General features: G+C 36.3%; 1 protein-coding gene across 3 annotated transcripts in view; it reads right to left on the minus strand.

Moving 5' to 3' along the window:
- The window catches only part of GABRB3 (gamma-aminobutyric acid type A receptor subunit beta3), a 466,981-nt gene that overhangs the window by 130,752 nt on the left and 317,001 nt on the right, over positions 1-19,228 (minus strand). The gene's annotated exons all lie outside the window — the stretch shown is intronic.

The raw sequence follows: 19,228 nt of genomic DNA on the forward strand, positions 1-19,228 counted from the left end.
TTACTTGGTTGAATTTTGTTATTTAACAAAGACATGAATCTTTTTTTGGAAGCAATCAACAGAAAGGTGAACATTAGCCTCTTAATCATCGCCAAAGGATAGGCTGAAAAAACAAGGCATGGAGTTTTGCAATTTCTTTGACTATCAAATTAGAGTCTAAATGGAGGATAAATCTAATTTTTGTACAGTGACAAAATATTTACTTACAACTATTTATTCTGGGTCCAGGATACAGAGATATGGAAATGAATTGTATGGGGCAAGACAGCCTGAAAAGGAACACATAGGGCTCTTGGTACACTGAATAAATATTAGTCATTATCATTATTTTTTCAACAGGAAGTATGTAGAAGCTGAGAAGGAATGAATTGTTGTATCTGAATATTGAGATAAGTTCCTCTTTTCAAAGCTTATGGAAAATTTGGGAAGCAACTTGTAAAAGTAATCAGTTCATGACTGTAATGTTTATTAGGACTAATAAACTGCTGAAATGTTAAAATAATAAATCCCAAAAGCAGAGAACACTGGGTGATAACACAATTATGAAGTGTGCAGTAGCCATTTTGTGTGATCTGTGGAGGATGCACTGTGAACATATGGGGTTTGATGACTCCAAAAATTTTAATTTCATAGTAAATTGAGATACTCTAAAAAATGAATCTGATTTTAACTTTGTAAATTATTTAAAAATAAGTGTACCCTTTTTTCTGGTCATAAAAATAATTCCTCTTTATTATAAGATGTTTGAAAAAATAAAGAAAACCTTTGCTATCTTGAGATAACTAGTATTAATATTTCGGTAAACTGCTTTACATTTTTTACATAGTACACATGAATTAAATTAATATAACTAGGATCATGCTTATATTGAATTTTGTGTTGTGTGCTTCATTTCATGTAAAATTGCATTTTGAACATCTTTCCACATTTAAAATTCTTTGACGATCACTTTATTATAGGCACTATACGGAGGTATCGTAATTTATTTAACCCACTTCCCTTTTCTTTAAGTTTATTTACTTATTTTGAGAGAGAAAGCAAAAAAGCATGGGGAAGGGGCAGAGACAGAGAGAGAGAGAGAGAGAGAGAGAGAGAGAGAGAAGCCCAAGAAGGCTCTGCACTGTCAGCACAGACCCTGACACGGGGTTCAATCTCATGACTGACAGCGAGATCATTACATAAGCTGAAGTCAAGAGTCAGATGCTTAACTGACTGAGTCACCCAGGCACCCCTTACCCCACCCCCTTTTTAAGGGTTACAAATAATAATAATGAGTAATCTCATAGACACAAGGATAGATTTCCACACTACTGACTGTTTTGTGGGGCTGCATTCTGGAAGCGAATTTAAATTTTCCAGCCTATGTTCTTATGGAGAACTTTTCTAGGTGTGGGTACCCTTATACCTGTCAGGACCCTGCCGCAAAGCCTGGCCTCACTACTCAAGCACCTGCATTTTTAGTTGGTTTATTAGGCCCAAAAGAAATCTCACTTTTGTTTTCATTTGCATTTTTTGTATTATTAAGTATAAGTAAGACAATTGTATCACTTGCATTTCCTCTTCTGTGAGTAGACGAAATGTGCCATTTGCCTAGATTTCTCTTCATATTTGAGGTTATTTTTGTCACAGCACTTTTTGTATATTACAGTTATGAAACCTCTGACTGATATATTTTGATAAGTCAGTTTTCCATTTGTAGTGTCTTCCTTTTATCTCTTTGTGAGTTTTTTGACATGCATGTTTTAACAGTCATCAAATGCAGCAGCCTTGGAACATTGTCTCTTTTGTGAGGCATAGGGGACTGCCCTGAGCTAAGCTTCTGCTCTATCACCATTAAGTGACTCACCTGCTTGGGGCCTCAGATTCTCATCTGTAAAACAAATGAGTTAGCCTGTCCATCTCTCATCACTCCCAGATCAGAAAGTATAAATTGTGTCGTGACTTTATTATAACGAACAAAACTCAGTTGATCCTTCCTAAACTTAAATAATAATTGCTGTCAAGAAGAATTAAATGACTCTTATAAAATCGGATCCCTCAGAAAAACTCAGAGGCAGGATTTATGTTTACTGCAAACTTAAGATTTTTCTTTAAGTACTTTAAGCAGGGTTAATCTTTGTTAATTTTACTCTGAATATCCCAGAGCACAAAATTTTTTAAAAAATAATTATTGTCTGGGTTTTGAGATCCTTGTGATTTGGCTTCCAGCGTATCGTAAGATATTATAAACACTGATAATGAGTTCTAACCTAGGAGTTCTGGTCTCAGAGTAGAAACTAACACTTTCCCTTTTGTATTGCAGTGGAAAGGAAACCCAATCCACTATTTGGAGGATTCATAGTCAACAATATAGCCTTAAGCTTTTTGACTGTGGTCTTTGAGAAGCAATTACTTCCTGTTCCTTCATCTTAACTCACATGAAAAGTGCTGATTTTGTTGTGGGCAAGAGGTGGGCTTAAGACTAATGGTTTGGACTTCATGTGTGGTTGACCTTTCATCTCCTGTGGAGAGGCATATCTTATTTAGTGCCTTATTTAACCAAACATTCCTCCCCCTGGAGTTTTTAGTATCTAATGGTGACTGGTTTCTCTTTCCTCACTAATTTTCAAAAGATTTCTGAGAAAACTGGTACTCAGTGGTTTATAATTCTCGGAGTTGAATCCCAATTGTCAAATGTAATCCAAAGTGATTTTCACAATGAAATGTTAACCTTTTCATTGCTTTCCCTAACTTAGTAATGGAGATATTTATGGATAAAACCAATGATGGACGTTAGGTAATAAGCTAGCCACCCATGTATCCAAATGTAAGTAAAATCACTGAAAATGAAGATAGTGAGTTAATGACCAGAAAAGGGAATATTAATAGGAACATGATAAATCCCAAACACTGTTAGCTACTTCATATGAGTGATTTCATTACATTTTCATAGCAAACGTATGAAGAGTGGGGGTATCCCTTCTGGTCCATAAGTATCTGAATTTCAAAGACTATTATTAACTTACATTATGCACTAATAAATAAATGCCCAGAACAGTATGTCTCCATCTTATTCCAAAGCTCATATTCTTTCATTGCATGATGCTATTTGTGTAGGTACTCACACAACAGTGACCTAATACTAACACCTCTCCATATTTATTGGCATTTGAAAAGAAATTGGCTGTTTTGATCTCAAACATCCCCAGGATTGCTGTATTGAAATAAAATATTCAAGACCAGAGTTCAACAAGAGAGGAAGTCATAGCATACCCATTTGGAAAATAAGTCATAAGTGAGGAAATCTGTGCTAAAATAAGTTGATCAAATTGTTCATAAACATTCAATTTGTGCCTCCAGAATATATTTTCTTTTTCTCATTTAGTCACATAAATACAGAGCCCATGTACACTGTATGTTGCTCTCACAACCTGGGGGTGAAGTAAGATTATCATGCTTTCAAAGCCTGACATTGAGAGATGGGTCTGAGATAAGTACTGCTAGGTGAAGTGGTGGGTCCACTGTTGCATGTTTCAAGTCACACACTATCCTTTACTCTGTAAAGTTCATTTGTTGTTTGAAAAATGAAGTCAACAATTTATTAAAAACAATTTAAGATTTTGAAGTGAGGGCCAGGATGGCAGAGCAGCATGGAAGTTCTCAGTTTCTCTTGTCCCTAAAATGCAGCTAGATTAGCACCAAACCATTTTGCACACCTAGAAAACAGATCTAAAGATTAACACAACAATCTGCATAACTTGAGCCACAGAACTTGCAGCACAGAGAGGTGAACTGAGGGAGAGAAGCTGTGAAGAATAGGGAATTGTTTTTACAGAGAAAAGACAGAGAAAGCAGGGAGAGTCCAGGAAAAACACTACCCTCAAAAGTAGCTGGAGAGAAAGAGAAAAATGGGAACACCCCACTTGTTCAAGTGATTGAACAAGAAAGAGGGAAAGGAGAGGGTTTCAATGCCATTAGGACCCTATAAACAGGGGAGAGCAGTGTCAGAAATTCCACAGCTCAATACTTGGCAGTGCTCTGGTGGGAAAAGCAAATCCCCAGGAGCAGGCAGCAAAGCCACATGGGGAGTGGTGGTTCCTCTGCTAAGAGGTCATTTGGTATAGGCTTTATGTCCTCCCCACAGGCAAAGGTCCCAAAAGACCCCGGAGAACAGCCATGTTTGACAGTATTGTAAAAAAAAAACTCCAGGGGACGGTGAAACCTGGCACTGGCTGTGTGTTGTTTTGCCATTATCTCTAAACCTGTACTGCCACACGATTCCATGAAATTTTCTGGGGCAAGTAGGCACCCAGCCACAATATCTGAACCTCTGTAACAACACAACCACACCAACATTCTTGGGGGCTAGATAGCACCCAGCCATTGCTCAGTGAGACCCTCCCCCATAGGGTGAGAAGGGGACCAAGCCACAGGGCTCTCAAAGGTGAGGGGTTCGTAAACACAGTACCATATGAGATATAATTCAGGAGGGTGGTATGGTCTGGCAGGCTGATGGCTTGGACTCAGTGTAGAAGCAGGGAGTGGATGGAAGCCAGAGACAAAGGAAGGGTGCTTGATTGCTGGTCGGTGAGAGTGCAGAATTCTGGTACCAGAGACTGGGAAGCTGGATGATTGCATTTTCACCTTTCCCATGCATGTACATACATGCTCATCTGGGCCATACAAATTCACCCCAGTAAGCTAAGCAGTGCCATGTGGTGGAGAAGGGAACCATTACACCATGCCTCACCCAACTGTGCCAACCAAGCTCAGGCCTTAGAGAAGCAACACAAGTCTTTCTGCCTGCTTAGCATATGGACTATAAAGTCCTTCATAGTTAGACTTGTAGGGGAAACTGGATGTAATTTCACTTGGATTTCATTCTGCTTATTGATCCATCTATTCATTTACTTTTTCTTTTTCTTTTCTTATTCTTGGATACAGAACGAGAAAAAATATTTTTATTTTCTGTTCATTTAATTTTTAATTTTTTTTTACTAATTTAAAAAATTGTAATTTTTTAAAATTCTATTTTATTTACTTCATTTCATTTTATTCTATTTTATTGTATACATCTTTTTACATTTTTAAATATTTTCCTTTTTATCTTTTCTTTTTTTCCCCCTTTTTTCTCTATTCTATCAAGCTTCTTCCAACAACCAGACCAAAACACACATAGGATCTAGCTTTCATTATTTGATTTTCTGTGTTGTTGTGATTTTAATTTTCTATTTTATTTATTTATTTATTTATTTATTTATTTATTTATTATTTATTCTATTTTATTTCTTCCTCCAAAATGACAAAAAGAAGTAATTCACCCCAAAAGAAAGAACAAGAAGAAATGACAGCCAAGGACCTAATCAACACAGATATAAACAAGATAAATTCTGAACCAGAATTTAAAATCATGATAATAAGAGTACTAGCTGAGGTTGAAAAAAGCACAGAATCCTTTTCTGTGGAGACAAAAGAAGTAAAATCTAGTTAGGATGAAATTAAAAATGCTGTAACTGAGATGCAATCTCGTATGGATGCTATGGCAGTAAGGATTGATGAAGCAGAATGGCGAATCTGCGATATAGAAGACAAAATTATGGAGAATAATTAAGCAGAAAAAGAGAGGGAAACTAAGGAAAAAGAGCACAATATAAGAATTAGAGATCTCAGTGACTCATTAAAAAGGAATAACATCAGAATCATAGGGATCCCAGAAGAGGAAGAGAGAGAAATAGAGATAGAAGGGTTATGTGAGCAAATCATACCAGAAAACTTTCCTAACTTGGGGAAAGACACAGACATCAAAGTCCAAGAAGGCCAGAGAACTCACATTAGATTCAACAAAAACCCACCATCACCAAGGCATATGCTTCATAGTCAAATTCACAAAATACACAGACAAGGAAAAAATTATGAAAGCAGCGAAGGAAAAATAAAAGTCAACCTACAAGAGAAGACAGACCAGGTTCACAGAAACCTATCCACAGAAATTTTGCAGGCCAGAAAGGAGTGGCAAGATATATGCAGCCAAGAATTCTTTATCCAGCAAAGCTGTCATTCAATATAGAAGGAGAGATAAAAAGTTTCCAAGACAAACAAAAACTACAGGACATGGTGACCACTAAGCCAGCCCTGCAAGAAATTTTAAGGGGGACTCTCTGAGGGGAGAAAAGATAAAAAAAAAAAATGAATGAAGACCAAAAGCAACAAAGACTAGAAAGGACCAGAGAGCACCAGAACTCCAACTCTACAGGCAACACAATGGCAGTAAATTCATATCTTTCAGTACTCATTCTAAATGCCAATGGAATAAATGCTCCAATCAAAAGACATAGGGTATCAAAATGGATAAGAAAAGAAGATCCATCTATATGCTGTTTACAAGAGACCCACTTTAGACAAAGACACTTTCATATTGACAAATAGTGGATTGCGAACCATCTATCATGCTAATGGTTGCCAAAAAGAAAGCCAGAGTAGTCAAACTTCCATCAGACAAACTAGATTTTAGAGTAAGGACTGTTACAAAAGATGAAGAAGGGCATTATATCATAATTAAGGGGTCTATCCACCAAGAGGATCTAACAATTGTAAACATTTAGCCCCCCACCCCCCAGTGTGAAAGCATCCAAATATATAAATCAATTAATCACAAACATAAAGAAACTCATTGATAATAATACTGTAATTATAGGGGACTTCAACACCCCACTTACAATAATGGACAGATTATCTAAGCAGAAAATCAACAAGGAAACAATGGCTTTGAATGACACACTGGACTGATGGACTTAACAGATAAATTCAGAAAATTTCATCCTAAAGCAGCAGAATACATTATACTCAGGTGAACATAGAACATTCTCCAGAAAAGATCACATACTGGGACACAAATCAGCCCTAAGTAAGTAAAAAAAAGATCGAGATCATACCATGCATATTTTCAAACCACAATGCTATGAAACTTGAAATCAACCATGAGAAAAAAATTGGAAAGACAACAAATACTTGGAGATTAAAGAACATCCTACTAATGAATGAATGGATTAACCAAGAAGTTAAAGAGGACACATAAAAATACATTGAAGCTAATGAAAAGATAACATGACAGCCCAAAACCTCTGGATGCAGCAAAGGCGGTCATAAGAGGGAAGTATATAGCAATCCAGGCCTTCTTAAAGAAGGAAGAAAGGTCTCAGATATACAACCTAACCTTACACTGTAAAGATAGAAAAAGAACAGCAAATAAAACCCGAAAGCAGCAGAAGACAGGAAATAATAAAGATTAGAGCAGAAATCAATGCTATTGAAACCAAAAACAAAGAAAACAGTAGAACAAATCAATGAAAACAGGAGCTTTGAAAGAATTAACAAAATTGATAAACCCCTAGCCAATTTGATCAACAAGAAAAAGTAAAGGACTCAAATAAAATCAAGAATGAAAGAGGAGGGATCACAACCAACACTGCAGAAATACAAACAGTAATAAGAGAATATTGTGAACAATTATATGGAACAAATTGGGCAATCTGTAAGAAATAGACAAAGTCCTGGAAACATATAAACTACCAAAACTGAAACAGGAAGAAATAGGAAATTTGAACAGACCCATAACCAGTAAATACATTGAATTAGTAATAAAAATCTCCCAAAATACAAGAGTCCAGGGCCAGATGGCTTTCCAGGGGAATTCTACCAAACATTTAAAAAGAGTTAACACCTATTCTTTTGAAGCTGTTCCAAAAAATAGAAATGGAAAGAAAACTTCCAAACTCATTCTATGAGGCCAGCAATACTTTGATTCTAAAACCAGACAAAGACCCCGCTAAAAAGGAGAACTACAGACCAATTTCTCTGATGAACATGGATGCAAAAATTCTCAACAAGATACTAGCCAACTGGATCCAACAATATATTAAAAGAATTATTCACCATGAACAACTGGGATCTATACCAGGGATGCAGGGTTGGTTTACTCTCTGAAAATCAATCAGTGTGATAAATCATATTAATAAAAGAAAGAATAAGAACCACATGATCCTCTCAATAGATGCAGAAAAGCTTTTGTCAAAATACAGCATCCTTTCTTGATGAAACCCTCAAGAAACCAGGGATAAAAGGATCATACCTCAAGGTCATAAAAACCATATATGAAAGCCTCACCGCTAATATCATCCTCAATGGGGAAAAACTGAGAGCTTCCACCTAAGGTCAGGGACACAACAGGGATTTCCACTTTGGCTATTGTTATTGAACATAGTATGGAAAGCCCAAGCCTCAGCATTCACACAACACAAAGAAACAAAAGGCATCAGAATTGGCAAGGAGGAAGTCAAACTTTCACTCTTCACAAACAACACAATACTCCATATGGAAAATCCAAAAGATTCCACCAAAAAACTGCTAGAACTGATGCATGAATTCAGCAAACTCACAGGATATAAAATCAACACACAGAAATTGGTTGCATTTCCATACACTAATAATGAAGCAACAGAAAGAGAAATCAGGGAATTGATCCCATTTACAATTGCACCAAAAACCCATAAAATACCTACAAATAAAACCTAAACAAAGAGGTGAAAAATCTATACACTGAAAACTATAGAAAGCTTATGAAAGAAAATGAAGAAGACATACACAAAAAAATGTAAAAACATCCATGCTCATGGATTGGGAGAACAAAGATTGTCAAAATGTTGATACTACCCAAAGCAATCTACATATTCATTGCAATCCCTAACAAAATAACAGCAGCATTCTTCACAGAGCTAGAATAAACTATCCTAAAAATTGTATGGAACCAGAAAAGATAGCCAAAGCAATCCTGAAAAAGAAAATCAAAGCTGGAGGCATCACAATTCTGCACTTCAAGATGTATTACAAAGATGTAATCATCAAGAGAGTATGATACTGGCACAGAAACAGACACTTAGATCAATGGAACAGAATAGAGAACCAAGAAATGGACCCACCAGCGTACAGCCAATTAATCTTTGACAAAGCAGGGAGGAATATCCAATGGGATAAAGACAGTCTCTTCAGCAATTGGTGTTGCAAAAACTGGACAGCAACATGCAGAAAATTGAACCTGGACCTCTTTCTTACACCATACACAAAAATAAAGTTACAATGTATGAAAGACCTAAACATAAGATAAGAAGCCATCAAAATCCTAGAGGACAAAGCAGGCAAAAACCTCTTTGATTTCAGCTGTAGCAACTTCTTACTCAACATGTCTCCAGAGGCAAGGGCAACAAAAGCAAAAATGAACTATTGGGATCTCGTCAAGATAAAGCTTCTGCACGGTGAAGGAAACAATCAGCAAAATTAAAAGGCAACCAGTGGAATGGGAGAAGATATTAGCAAATGACATATCAGATAAAGGGTTAATATCCAAAATCTATAAAGAACTTATCAGACTCAACACCCACAAAACAAATAATCCAGTGAAGAAATGAGCAAAAGACATGAATAAACACTTTTCCAAAGAAGACATCCAGATGAAACAGACACATGAAAAATATGTCAACATGAAAAAATGCTCAACATCACATATCATCAGGGAAATACAAATTAAAACCACAATGAGATACCACCTTACACCTGTCAGAATGCTAAAATTAACAATTCAGGCAATGACAGATGTTGGTGAGGATGAGGAGAAAAAGGAACCCTTTTGCACTGCTGATAGGAATGCAAACTGGTACAGGCATTCTGGAAAATAGTATGGAGGTTCCTCAAAAAAATAAAAATAGAACTACCCTAAGACCCAGCAATTGTACTACTAGGTATTTATCCAAAGGATACAGGTGTGCTGTTTCGAAGGGTCACATGCACCCCAATATTTATAGTAGCACTATCGACAATAGCCAAAGTATGGGAAGAGCCCAGATGTCCATTGACAGATGAATTGATGAAAAAATGTGGTATGTATACATACAATGGAGTATTACTCAGCAATCAAAAAGAATGAAATCTTGCCACTTGCAACAACATGGATGGAACTAGAGTATATTATACTAAGTGAAATTAGTCAGTTAATGAAAGACAAATATATGATTTCACTCATATGTGAAATTTAAGATACAAAACAGATGAACACAAGGGAAGGGAAGCAAAAATAAGATAAAAACAGGGAGGGGCCAAGAGGCCCTTAAATATAGAGAACAAACTGAGGGTTGCTGGAGGGGTTTGAGGTGGGGGAATGGGCTAAATGGGCAAGGGGCATTAAGGAGGACACTCGTTGGGATGAGCATTGGGTGTTATATGTAGGGGATTAATCACTGGATTCTACTCCTGAAATCATTATTGCACTTTATGCTAACTAACTTGGATATAAATTTTAAAAATAAATAAATTTTTTAAAAAGTGAAAAAAATTAAGTATTATGATGATGGCAAGATAAAAATGCTTATCATCTATAAGCTTGATTTAAAAAAATTTTAAAAAATTAATTTTATTTTTGAGAGCAAGAGAGAACACAAGCAGGGGAGGGCAGAGAGAGAGGGGGGACACAGAATTTGAAGTAGGCTTCAGGCTCTGAGCTTGTCCTCACAGAGCCCGATATGGGGCTCGAACTCAGGAACCACGAGATCATGACCTGAGCTGAAGTCAGATGCTCAACCAACTGAGCCACTCAGACGCCCCCTTATAAGCTTGATTTTTAACAAACTCTACTCGAGTAAAGTGTCACATCTTCCAAGCATATTCACCTGGTAGTTTGAGTACAGAGAGAATGAAAAAAGGAAGATGGAAGTGAGAAAGGAATAAACCTTCTTTGTCAAGAAAAGGGTTCATCAGCAAAGAAACAACCATGAAGCTTCTAAAGATAACCCACGCACTTTCTGAAGTAAAGCACCATCGCTGTGGGCATCAGCCTGCAATTGGAAGACCTACAAGTAGAACAGCATATAGAATGTCACAGAAAGCACACTGTAAAGCTATTTTGCTAGCATTGTCAGGAAAGATGAAGGAATCCCTTTTTAAATGTACACTTCAGGGAATAGCAACTGACAGATTTGACCCTCATTAGGGAAAATGCACATGTGAATAAGTGACTGGATCTAGGACCCTCCCAATATCTAATTAATTATGAAACATTTGATTATGTCCATACAATTGAGTATGTGTAATAAACAGTTTAGTTATATTGTAGTTAAAATCACCTGATCTCATATAGTGAGGGAGTTCTGAAATCCCAAGTCAATTTCCTCATCTTTCTCCTCTGAACTTCCATATAGTGAATAAATATATCAGAATTAATAGTTGCCTTATTTAGAATGAGAATCAACTGGCATCCGCCCAAAATGCTTTGATAGTAAAAGACTATTCCCTTAATCTGGCAGAATTCCAGGCAGCAAATTCTGTGTGATATTTTAGGGAAAGCCCCTGGGAATGAGTGAGCTCTAGATCTGGTTTTGCCTTTTCTAGCCACATAAGTCAACACTCTCAGGAACCTCATTTCATAACCTGAAAAGTGAGATAAAACCAGGTAGGTCTACCACACACATCCATTATGATGATAGAATGAAATACTGGCATGACCAAACTTTGTAAATAAGGAATTTTAAAAATATTTGAAGTGGGGCGCCTAGGTGTCTCAGTCGGTTAAGCGTCCGACTTCAGCTCCGGTCACGATCTCGCGGTCAGTGAGTTTGAGCCCCGCGTCGGGCTCTGGGCTGATGGCTCAGAGCCTGGAGCCTGCTTCCGATTCTGTGTCTCCCTCTCTCTCTGCCCCTCCCCCGTTCATGCTCTGTCTCTCTCTGTCCCAAAAATAAACGTTAAAAAAATTTTAAAAAAAATTTTAAAAAAATTTGAAGTAACATCACCAAGATGTTGACATAGTGTTCCTGATGTCACTCCCACTCACAAGAAGATTAACTGACATCTATGCAAGAACACCCCTGAGAGAATTTTTACAACATGGAGGGAAGAGTCAATAACATCCTACAACTCACAGATGAAGACAGACTGCATTGGAAGGGTGAGAGATGTAGCTTCACATTGACCAGTGTCCCTCCCCCAGACCAGTGTAGCAGTATACAGAGAGGCTTCTCCTGAGCCCCAAGTTTTTCCAGTGGGAAAGGAACTCAGGGAGGATGGACAACCAGCCACCCCTAGTATATGGGTAGCTTTGTTGGAGCTCTTACTCTTATCTCACACCAGGGGATTGCAGGGAGCCTGCAGGGCCCAGCCACTGGGAATCTGACTGTGACAAAGAGGGGAGGGGCTTGTAGCAACCAGAACATAGATCTCGGCAGACTGAGTTCATACCTGCACTGCCCAAGTAGAATCGCAACTAGTGGCTTTGCTCATGTGCAGAACCGAGTCAGGGGCACACTGACCAGGGAACTAAGCAAGGTGTAGAATCTGATGTATATGGATCCTCAAATGACAGGTTTTGCCAGCCCTAGAGCAGATTTGCCCAGGACTAACAAGTAACTGAATCATAGCCTCACCTAGTATGGAGAGTGTCTTCCAGCCCCATTTGACCAGAAAGGCCAGTAACAACCTCCAAAAGCTGTGTGGCCCAGTGGCACTTGAACCAAGAAGAAGGCAGACATTGTTGATTGGCCCAAAGCAAAGATGTTACCAGCAAACATACCTAGAAACCCAAACTAGGCTGAACAAAGAACGACTGTCCCTATAAAAGCAAACCTGCAAAGTTTAGAAAAGGAACTCCATTATTCAAATGTATATATCAATGAAAGAAATCAAATGTCACAAAAATCAGTTAAATCAGGTAAATACCACCAAAGGAAGCTAATAAAGCTCCAATAACTGACCTTAAAGAAATGGAAATCTATGAACTTTCAGAAAAAAAATTCAGAATAATCCTTGGAAGGAAATTTAGTGAACTATGAGAAAATATAGACGACTAAATGAATTATGAAAACCAATCATGAAAAAAATGAGAATTTCAGCAAGGAAAGAGCAACTATTAAAGAATGAACAAACAAACAAATCCTAGAGGGGGGAAATATAATAACTGAACTAAAGATTTCAATACAGAACTTTAAAAGTAGACTCAGTCATGCAGAAGAAAGAATCCATAACTCAGGACTTTAGAGATTACCAAATTAGAGAAGCAAAAAGAAAAAAGAATGAAAAATAGTGAAGAAGTCTACTGGAATCATGGGATACAATGAAAAGAAACAACATTCACATTATGGGAATTTCAGAAGGAGAAGAAAAAGAGAAAGGGACAAAAAGTATATTTAAAATCATAATGGCTCAAAATTTCCTGAACGTGGGGAGAGAAATGGACATCCAGATCCACTGAGACCCAAAGGATCTCAAATAGGTTGAACCCAAACAGGGCTTCACCAAAACAAGTAAGAACTAAATTGCCAAAAGACAAAAACAAAGAAAGAATTTTAAAAACATTAAGAGAAAAGAAACTGTGTAAACGGGAATCCCCATAAAACTATTGGTATATTTCTCAACACAAACTTTTAAGGCCTGGAGAGAATGGGATGACATATTCACTATACTGAAAAAAAAATAACTGTCAACCCAGAATCCTATACTTGGTGAAGCTGTCCTTTAGTTAAAGACTTTCCTGAACAAACAAAAGCTAAGCAATTTCGTTACCATCAGATATGCTTTAGAAGAAATGCTAAAGAGAGTTCTTTGAGTGGAAGTAAGAAAACACTAATTAACATTGTAAAAACAGAAAAAAAAGATAGCATAAATGTCACTGGTAATGGTAAATACATAATCATAATAGATTCTGCAGTATGGTAATAGTGGTGCATAACTCATGGCTCTAGTTTCAAAAAAAAAAAAAAGAAAGAAAAGAATGTAGCAAAAATGACCATGAACACAATAATCTGTTATTAGCTACACAATATAAAAACATGTAAATTATAACAGTAATAACCTCAAATGTGAGAGGGAGAAGAAATAGAAGTATAAAGTATAAGAATTCTTTTGAAACTAAGTTGGTATAAATTTAAAAAAGGATGTCATAAGTTAAAGATTTTTGTATAAGCCTTATAGTATCCACAAGGGAAAATCTTCTAGTAATTATACAAAATAATATGATCAAGAAGTCAAAGCATAACTAATACGAAAACACCAAAACACACAAAAAAGACAAAATAAGAAAGAAGAATGACTCTATAAAACAATCAGAAAACAATTAACATAATGGCAATAGTGAGTCCTTATCTATTAATAATTACTTTAAACAAACAGAACAAATTCTCCAGTCAAAAGATATAAAAAATAAGATTGAAAATATGCTGCTTACAAGAGATTCACTTTAGTCTTAAAGATACAAATACACTGCGAGTAAAGGGATAGAAAAAGACATTTCAAGCAAATGGTAAACACCTCCCCCCCCAAAAAAAAACAGGTAGTTATAATTATATCAGAGAAAAGAGCTTTTATTTATTTTTTATTTCTTAAATTCTTTTTTCCTTCCTTCCTTCCTTCCTTCATTCCTTCCTTCCTTCCTCCCTTCCTTTGGTTCTTTCCTTCATTCCCTCTTTCTTGCAAGAATGGGAATGGGAGAGAGTCACTGGGGGAAGGGGAGAGGGGAGAGGGAGAATCTTAAGCAGGTTTCACGCCCAGCTCAGAGTCTGACACTAGGCTCAATTTCACAACCATGAGATCATGACCTGAGCCAAAATCAAGAGTTGGATGCTTAAGTAACTGAGCCACCCAGGTGCCACAGAAAAGATACTTTAAACTAAAAATAGTAAAAAGAAACAAAAAAGGTCATTACATACTGAGACAAAGACCAATACACCAAAAATATATAGCAATTGTAAATATTTATGCACCCAACATCAGAGCACCTAAATACATAAAGCAAAAACCAATAGAAATAAAAGGAGAAATAAACAGTAATACAATACTAATTGGGAAATTTAATACCTCACTTCTTAATAATGGATAGATCATCCACACAGAATCAGTGAGGGAAGAACAGATTTGAAAAATATTATAAGACCAAATGGACTTAGACATGTACAGAGTTTTCTATCCAACAATAGCAGAATACACATTCTTCTCAAGCACATATAGAGCATTTCTAGGATAGACCATATATAGGCCACAAAAGGAGAGTTACCAAACTTAAGACTTAAATCTTACCAGATATCTTTTCTGACAACATTGGCATAAAATTAGAAATCAGTAACAAGAGGAAAACTGGAAAATTCATGAACACATGAATGACATTCTCCTAAAAAAAAACAAATGAATCAAAGAAGAAATAAAAGGGAGATTAAAAAATTGAGACAAATGAAAATGGAATCACAACACACCAGAACTCTAGGACACAACAAGCAAAACAAAACAAAACACAAACACACACACACACACACACACACACACACACACACACACAAAACACACAAAATATTTTTTTCCAAAAAAAAATTCTAAGAGAGAAGTTCATAGCAATAAACAACTACATTAAGGAGCAATAAAGAGCCCAAATAAACACCTTAACTCTATTGCTTAAAGAACTAGAAATAGAAGAACAAATTGAACCAAAGTTAGCAGAAAGAAAAACAAAAAGACTAGAGCAGAAATAAAATAAATAGAGCACAGAAAACAAAAGATTAACTAAATTAAGAGTTGGTTCTTTGAAAAGGTAAACAAAATTTACAAACTCTTAGCTATGTTAACCAAGGTTAAAAAAAGAAAGGAGGCAAATAAAACAAAATTATAAATAAAAAATGAGATGTTACAATTATCACCACAAAAATTCAAAGGATCATAAGAAATTACTGTGAAGAACTACATGCCAAACAAACTGAAAAATCTAGAAGAAATGGAAAAATTCTTAGAAACCTAAAACTTACCAAGATTCAACCAGCAAAAAATATAAAATCTGAATAGACCAATTACTGGTAAGGAGATTGAATCAGTAATCAAAAATCTCCCAACAAACAAAAGCCAAGGACCAGACGGCTTCAATGATGAATTATGCCAAACATTTAAAGAAGAATGAACACCAATAATTTTCAGGCTCTTCCAAAAAATCAAAAAAATTAGGGAACACTCCTAAACTTATTTTACAAGGCCAGCATTACCTTGATACAAAAACCAGAAAAGGTCTCTACTAGGGAAACAAACAAACAAACAACAAAACAAAACAAACAGACAAAAAAAACCCTGCAGGGCAATATCCCTGATGAATATAGATGCAAAAATTGTCAATAAAATACTAGCAAAACGAATTCAGCAGCACATTAAAAGTATCATTCACCATGATCAAATGAGATTTATCCCTGGAATGCAAGGATGGTTCAATATGTAAATCAATCAGTGTGCTTCATCACATTAAAAGAATGATTAACATTCAACATGTTGATTCATTCAATCATAACATTCACAATGATTAACATATTCAACAGAATTCAACATCTATTCACGATAAAAAATCTTGACAAACTAGGCATAGAAGGAGCATATCTCAACATAATAAGGGTCGTAGATGACAAACCATCAGCTCACATCATTCTCAATGGTGAAAGGTTGAAAGTTTTCTCCCTAAGATCAGTATTAAGACTAGAGGACCCAGGGATACAGGAGTACTGATGCATAGGGGCACTTGTACCCCAATGTTTACAGCAGCACTCTCAACAATAGCCAAATTATGGAAAGAGCCTACATGTCCATCAACTGATGAATGGATAAAGAAATTGCAGATTATATACACAATGGAGTACTACATGGCAATGAGAAAGAATGAAATATGGCCCTTTGTAGCAACATGGATGGAACTGGAGAGTGTATGCTAAGTGAAATAAGCCATACAGAGAAAGACAGATACCATATGTTTTCACTCTTATGTGGATCCTGAAAAACTTAACAGAAACCCATGGGGGAGGGGAAGAAAAAAAAAGAGGTTAGAGTGGGAGGCAGCCAAAGCATAAGAGACTCTTAAAAACTGAGAACAGGGGCGCCTGGGTGGCGCAGTCGGTTAAGCGTCCGACTTCAGCCAGGTCACGATCTCGCGGTCCGGGAGTTCGAGCCCCGCGTCGGGCTCTGGGCTGATGGCTCAGAGCCTGGAGCCTGTTTCCGATTCTGTGTCTCCCTCTCTCTCTGCCCCTCCCCCGTTCATGCTCTGTCTCTCTCTGTCCCAAAAATAAATAAACGTTGAAAAACTGAGAACAAACTGAGGGTTGATGGGGGGTGGGAGGGAGGGTAGGGTAGGTGATGGGTATTGAAGAGGGCATCTTTTGGTATGAGCACTGGGTGTTATATGGAAACCAAATTGACAATAAATTTTATACATTAAAAAAAGACTAGAGGGCCCACTCTGAGCACTCTTAAACAACATAGTACCAGAAGTCTTAGCTAGAGAAATCAAGCAAGATAAAGGGACAAAATGTATCCATATTTGAAAAAAAGAAGTAAAATTGTCTCTATTTTTAGGAAAAATGATTTTATATATAGAAAATTCTAAAGACAATGAAAAAACTGTTATATCTGTCAATTTATTCAGTAAAGTTGCAGGTTACAAAATTAACATACAAAAGTCAGTAGCATTTTTATACACTAACAGTGAAATTTCTGAAAAAGAAAAAAAATCAATCCCATTTACAATAGAGTCAAAAGTGGTAAAATACTTTGGAATAAATTTAACTAAGGAGATGAAAGATCTTATGCTAAAAAACTATAAGACATTGATGAAAAAGATCAAAGAAGACACAAATAAATGGAAAAGTATCCCATATTTATGGATTAGAAGAATAACTATTGTGAAAATCATCTATCTATAGATTCAATGCAATTTCTATAAAGACTCCAATGGCAATTTTTACACAAATAGAAAAAATATACTTCTAAAATTTATATGGAACCACAAAAGACCCTTATTAAGTAAGGAAATGCTGAGAAAAAAGAACAAAGCAGGAGGTATCATATTTCCTGATTTCAGGCTCTACGATAAAGCTATAGAAATCAAAACAGTGTGGTACCAGCATAAAAACAGACACATAAGCCAATAGAACAGAATCCAGAACCCAGTAGTAAACTCAAGCAAATACAGCTAATTACTATTTGAAAAGGAGCCAAGAATACTCAATGGAGAAAATATAGCCTCTTCAATAAATAGTGCTGGGATAACTGGATATTCACATGTAAAGAAATGGAAAAAAATAAAATAAAGAAATGGAACTGGATCCATATACCACACCACTCACAAAAATTAACTTGAAATGTATTAAAACTTAAGACTTGAAACCATGAAACTCCAGGAAGAAAAAAAATAGGAACAAAGGACCTTGACATGAGTCTTCATAATGATTTTTTTGGATATGATACTGAAAGCTCAAGCAACAAAATAAAAATAAACAAGTGAAATTACAATCAAATAAAAAAGCTTCCTAACAGCAAAATAAACGATCAACCAAGTGAAAAGAAAACCTATGAAATGGGAAATATTTGCAAATCACATACCTGATAAGGGGTTAATATCCAAAAAGTATAAAAACTCATATGACATAATAGTCAAAAACAAAAAACCCAATTTTAAAAATGGGCAAAAGTCCTGAACAAGCATCTCTCCAAAGAAGATATATGAAAAGCAAACAGGTACATGAAAAGATGCTCAACATCACTGTCACCAGGGAAATGCAATTTAAAACCACAGTGAGGTATCACTCAATGCCTGTTAGAATGGCCATTATTAAAAAGACAAGGGATAACAAATGCTGTTGTGGACATGGAAAAAAGGGAACCATGGTGCACTGTTGGTGGGATTGTAAACCGGTTTAACCACTATGAAAACAGCATGGAATATCCTCAAATAATTAAAAATAGAACTACCATATGATCCAGCAATTCCACCTCTAGGAATATATCCAAAAGTAAAGAAAAGACTGACTGAAAAAAGATATCTGCATCCCTATGTTCAGAGCAGCATTATTGGTGAGGGAAATGCATGCAGGATGCAGAGAAGAGAGTGGGGATGGGTGAAGGCCATTCCATGAAGAGAGGGAAAATACCAAAGGAAAAGCTGCCACTAGTCAGGTGGGGTGAAGAGGGAGCTGAGGTGTGATTCTGGACCTGCGAGGAGCCACCTGAAACAGGTCCTCCAGGTTCTCATGGCAAAGTATTGTTTGGAACAGTATCTGCCTATTTTGGTGCTAAGCTCTTAACACAGTTGTTACACCTAAGGTGTAATACTGACTACCATAAAATACATGAAAACCATTTTATTATATACTACATATTGAATATTCAAGTAAATACAGCCAAGATAGCTAAAGTGAGTAATATA

This window comes from Felis catus, chromosome B3, assembly GCF_018350175.1.
Source record: "Felis catus isolate Fca126 chromosome B3, F.catus_Fca126_mat1.0, whole genome shotgun sequence".
Taxonomy (NCBI): Eukaryota; Metazoa; Chordata; class Mammalia; order Carnivora; family Felidae; genus Felis; species Felis catus.